At 41.4% G+C, this 5,913-nt stretch overlaps 1 pseudogene; it reads right to left on the reverse strand.

Moving 5' to 3' along the window:
• Positions 1-3,119: 3,119 nt before the first annotated feature.
• On the reverse strand, positions 3,120-4,591 carry LOC472776 (serine/threonine-protein kinase PLK1-like; annotated as a pseudogene).
• Between the last annotated feature and the right edge of the window lie 1,322 nt (positions 4,592-5,913).

The raw sequence follows: 5,913 nt of genomic DNA on the forward strand, positions 1-5,913 counted from the left end.
TATAGGTTTTTCATCCTAACTGCTATTTAATTTTCTATTGTCTGGATATATGTACTATAATTTATTTATCCATTATAGTGTTGAAGGGAATTTGAAAAGTTCACAATTTTGGATGATTATGTATAGTGCCACTATGTGCTATTAATAATTTCTTAGTTACTAATCATATATTTTCTAGTACATGGATTTTGGTGACTTATGTATGAATTTCTATGGGGCTTATACCTGGGAATCAAATTGCTAGGTCATAGAAAAGACATATATTAAGAAACTATGGCCAAAGTATTCTAAATATTTTTTATTGAAGCACTTTATAAGCATTTCAGTTGCTATTTTTGCTAAAACTTAGTTGCATTTTCATTTCATTTTATCAATTGTGATATGTTGTTATTTGCATTTTCCTGATGGCCAATGAGATCATATGTTTATTGGCCAATTGGACCAGATGTAGTATCTTTTAAAATGTGTCAATTGCCAGCTTTTCTTTTTGGTTAGCTCTCTTATCCTTACTGATTTTTAGGGTTTGTAAACATTCTGGTTATAAGTGATTTACTGGATGAAGTATATTTTGAGATGTGAAAAAATATTAAAGTATGTTTTATACTAATAACAGTAATTTGGTGTTTCAAGATACAGAGAGAACTGCAGGAGAGAAACCCTTGAGTTAACAATAGTGTATGGGACCCAGGATAGTAGTAGCTGACCACTGAAGCTCTATAATATTTAAACTTTTGTTATAGCTAAATGTTTCTGATATTTACTATTATAAATGTGATGAGTATTTTAACTCGGTAAAATTTTACCCATATATTGGGTGATTTTCAGTTTCTAAATATATGAAATATTGATTAAAAAATAAAAAAATTAAGGCTTTTCGTGCAAATACATAGGTAAAGCATTTTGTGCTGTGTGCACTGGCTTTCTGTTATAAAGACATTGCTACCAAGGCATGTTATTAATTCTTAGAATATTGTCATTGTACATTTAACTTTTACTTTTTAGTCTGTTTTTCTCCTTCAAGTCTTTGACTAAATCCGTTTTGCATTATTTTATCTAATTATATTGTTGTATCTTTTAAACTTTTAAAACTTTTGTTGAATGTCCTAAGTATATTTCAACCATTTGAACATTTTTTTGTTTAATTTTTTATATTTTACTTTTTGGGTTTATTTTTAGCAAGTTCTAGTTTGTCTGAATTTTTACATTTCTCTTTTTTCTTGTTTATTTTAATTATGGTCTTTATATTGTATTTTTATTTTTGCTAAATATACTTTTAGTTTTTCTTGACTAGCAGAAAATACGTTAGGAACAACTATTTAAATAACTCATACCCTAGTTCTAATAGTTTTAATCCTTTATTTGGCCTTCATGGATCTTTGGCCCTTTCTATGTCTTTTTGTAGCAAAATAGATAATGCAAAAATCCATGGTCTTTGCCTGTGTAATTATGAATCAAAATACAGGTCATGCAATAGTTGGCAGTTTAACAAAAGAGAGAGGTTGGCTGATAATTCTGTTGATGAAAGGTACCTCTCTCCTGGATAAATTTAATCAAACAGTAAGTGTTTGAAAGATACTTGGGATTTCTTTGATATTCCTATATGCTAAGGCAACATTGACTAGGGCAGGGGTTATATAATTTTGGAATAAAGACAGTTTACTCTTCTGGAGATTACCTGATAAACAAAAAACAACCCTTATAAAAGAAACATGATCTTGTCTGTTATTTTAGAGCAAAAATAATACTGGCCTCATCTCTTACTTTAATCCTCAGTTGTACTAAAACAAGGGTGGACTCCTTAACAGTGTTGCTCATGACTTTAGAAGAACTTTTTGATTTTTTTAAACAAGGCTTGTGTATTTGCAGCCCACTCTAGTGGGCCCATGCATGTAATCCCAACACTTTGGGAGGCTGAGATGGGAGGATCATTTGAGCTCAGGAGTTTGAGACCAGCCTGGGCAACATGGTGAAATCCCATCTCTCCAAAAAAATTCAAACAAAAAGTAGCTAGGGGTGGTGATGTGCACCTGTAGTCCCGGCTACTCAAGGGGCTGAGTTGGGAGAATCTCTTGAGCCCAGAAGGTTGAGGTCGAGACTGCAGTGAGCCGAGATCGCGGCCCTGCACTCTAGCGTGGGCGACAGAATGAGACCCTGTCTCAAAAAAATAAATAAATAAATTTTTTAAAAAAGAGTTCCTTTCAATATTAGCCAAGGAATATGGAGATAGGTCCTAGTGACCTAACATAGATTATCACTTTTTTCTCAGTTTTAGTCCAAGATTTCCAGCTTCCTTCCTCATTACAGAATATTTTTTTCACCTGCCTCACAATATAATCACCCTTCCAAATCCCCCGTTTCTGAAGAATTATAGATGCTTAGTTTTCTACATTGCTCATTATCAGTCACCCAAAGGTGGGAGCTGCATATGATTATTCTTCTCAGCTGATTTACTTCTCTGTTTGCATGCATCTCCTCATAAAATCTAGTCTAGGAGCTGGAGGACTTTTCCACCAGGAAAAAAAAAAAAAAGTTAAACACGAGATGTAACCTGCATTAGGCCTGCTGTATCCAGTGAGCAGTGATGTCTGTCAAGCCATGGCTGTATACCTTCACTTTCCACATCTCCCTGAGGCAAATAATAGGTTATTTCTATACTGAAAAGACTGCCAGACTATACTTTCCAGTGGCTAACGTAATTACAAACAATTTAGATCTTTTAACTCCCCTCTTTGTCTCTAATATTTTATCCTTCTAAGATGCCTAGATTATAAAAAAAAAAAAACTAAACGCCCCCCCCCCCATTTTTTTTTTTAGAAGATTCACATCTGTTTAATGTATATAAAGCCAAGGAAAGGACAGTCCCGAACTCAATAGAAAAATATTCTGTGCAATTCATATGGTGGGGTTGAGGGGAAAGGGACAAAGCTGTAGAACTCACACCTGAACATGTACAAAAAGTAACTTACACAGCAACCCCCACCCTCAAGGATGATGCAGGTCTGCCCAGCCCCCGGGGCTCGCGGGCACACTGCAGACATGGCACTGCGGGAGCCAACCAATGTGGGCCCCAGGTGCAGGTAGGAGTCAGGAGGGCATCAGTCCGGAGGGGTGGGCGGCTATTAGGAGGCCTTGAAGCGGTTGCTGCCAGAGCACGAGCTCAGCAGCTTGTCCACCATGGTGCGGGCGTAGCGGAGCTGGCTGGCCAGCTCCTTGCAGCTGCCTTACTCCTCCAGGAGACTCAGGCGGTTAGGTGCGGAAGTTCCGGTTCTCGTCGATGTAGGTGACGGCTGCCATCAGTGGGCACAAGGTGAGCTTGGTGTGATCCTGGAAGAAGTTGATCTGCATGCTGCCGTTGCTGAGGTGCAGGATGATGGCGCTGCGGGTGTGGAACCAGGTCCGCAGGTAGGGCAGCCGGGCGAGCTCATCGCCTTCGCGCGGCGTGATGTTGGCACCTGCCTTCAGCAAGTGCTCGCTCAAGTAATTGCGGAAATATTTAAGGAGTGTGATCTTCTTCATCATGGAATGGGGATGGGAACTCACGGTGAGGTAGGACTCGGTGCCATCACACTTTATGTACTGCAGGCTGTTACAATCATTGAAGAACACCTCCAGGCTATTACCACACAGCTGATACCCAGGGCCGTACTTGTCTGAATAGTCCACCCACTTGCTGACCCAGAAGATGGAGATGCAGGCAGGATCCTCAGCCTCCTCTTGCCTGACCAGCCTTCCCTCCGAGGGCTTGGAGGCATTGACGCTGTGAAGCTGCTGCAGCATATCACTGAGGTGGAAGTCGACCACCTCACGCGTCTCTCAAACTGCTGGTTCTTCTTTTTCCCGGGGACGCTCAGGCAGGGAGTTCTCCAAGTGTTTATTGAGGACCGTGAGGGGCTTTCTGTTGCTGGGGTTCAGGCTGCTGGGAGCGATGGAAAACCTCGGTGGAATCGTGAGGCAGGTGATGGGGAGACGGGCTGGGACGTCATATTCGACTTTGGTTGCCAGTCCCAAATCCCCTATTTTCACCTCCAGATACTCATTCAGGAAAAAGTTGCCCAGCTTGAGGTCTTGGTGAATAACTCGGTTTCAGTGCAGGTACTGGCAGCCAAGCACAATTTGCCGCAGACAACATAGTGTCGGGCCTCAGGCTCAGTTAGGGCTTTCCTCCTCTTGTGCAGCTCCAGGAGAGACCTCCGGCGGCAGGGCTCCAACACCACGAACACAAAGTCGTTGTCCTCGAAAAAACCATGGAATCCTACGACGTGCTGCTGGGCAAGGCTGTGGTGAATGGATATTCCCATGGACATCTCCTTCTGGAGCGGCATGAGCAGTAGCGACTTAGGCACAATCTTGCCCGCGAACACAACCTTGTTGTCCGCGTCTGAGATCGCGAAGCACTTGGCAAAGCCGCCCTTGCCCAAAAAGCGGCCCCACACATAGCGCTGCCGGCTGCGTGGGTCCACTAGGACCTCCGGGATCTCTTTAGCCGGTGGAGCAGCCGCCAGAGCTCCGGGAGCTGTAACTCCGGGGACCCCGGCTTTCCCAGGGACGGCCGGTGCCCGTGTCACTTTCCCGCAGTCACCGCTGCAGTCATGTTCCTGGAGCTGCTCAGCAGACGTGGATCCCAGCAGAGGCTCCGCACCTCTCCGCTCCTCCACGAATTCCTAAACCCACTTTCTTTAAGGCTTTTGGCTCTTTCCTCTCTGGTTATAATGGAAACAATATAAGAGAACTGGCCATGACAAGCCTAATTAATGGGAGGCAGTGGTGAGAAGTGGAAGTTCATTACGTCCTCTTTATTTCCACTCACAGGCTCAGGTAAACATTTCATAGGTTTTCCATTTAGATTCTGACATCCATAAGTTAGAAATAGCATGCCTTAGCATTTATAGACCTCTTGCCAAAATTGTCAACTAATTTGTTTTTACAAGGAAAACTTTTTATCCCTGATATCATCTACATCCTAAAAACTGGCATAATTATTTCTCATGACAACACCCGGCTTGGTAAAGACATTGTTAAAGTCAGGATTTCAGGATTGGTCAGTTTAAACTTGGAGAATTGTCTTCCCTGGGCTGCTCATTTCCTGATAATTTGTGACTCCAGGAGAAACATGTCTGACCAAATTGGGTTTAATCAATGAATTCAAAAGAAGAAGTCACCAATCAAAATCTAAAACAGAAAGATTAATTGTTGCTTACACAGTGAGGGAAAATGGTGCTTGCAGGATGCAATGTCTTTGAATAAAGCAAACTGCTGATCTTCTACAGGGTTTGGACAAGTGAGATTGATGGCCACACAGAAGCAAGACCTGTTAGGGATGTGTCGACCTTTAACTGTGGAGAGTTAGTTATTTTGGTGTAGATGTTGCACATTAGCTGACTCCCAGAAGTATGGATCTATCACAAAATGCTAGGCATCCAGAAGTGTTATTACTGATGTGAGGTTGTCATTGGTCAGTTAGAATCGTTTCACACCAGATCTGGTAGTTGCTTGTTACTACAGCTAAAGAATAATTAGTGTTTTTTTTTTCTAGATAATTAAAATGTTTTGCTCTCATTGAATATTTTACATACTACTTTGTACTAGCATTATACATGCCAATGTCTCATCTAATTGACTATATTTTAGTACTTTGAGGGATGTTGTCTTATGACATTTTATCCCCATTTCCTATAGCATCCTGCATAATAAGTTATAATCACAAGCCCCAGTGGGGTAAGACATACTACATGGCCTAACTCTTCAGGAATTTAGCAGTAGTGCTGCCAGAAGAAAGAGGTACAGGATCCTTTTAACAGGTTCAAGGAAAATGGATGGGAAAATAAAAAACACAGAGGTGGCTAGTTCCATCACACATAAAATCTAGTATACAGTAAACATATGGAAGGCTAGGACAGAAGTCAAAAGTGGAAC

Source organism: Pan troglodytes, chromosome 7, assembly GCF_028858775.2.
Source record: "Pan troglodytes isolate AG18354 chromosome 7, NHGRI_mPanTro3-v2.0_pri, whole genome shotgun sequence".
Taxonomy (NCBI): Eukaryota; Metazoa; Chordata; class Mammalia; order Primates; family Hominidae; genus Pan; species Pan troglodytes.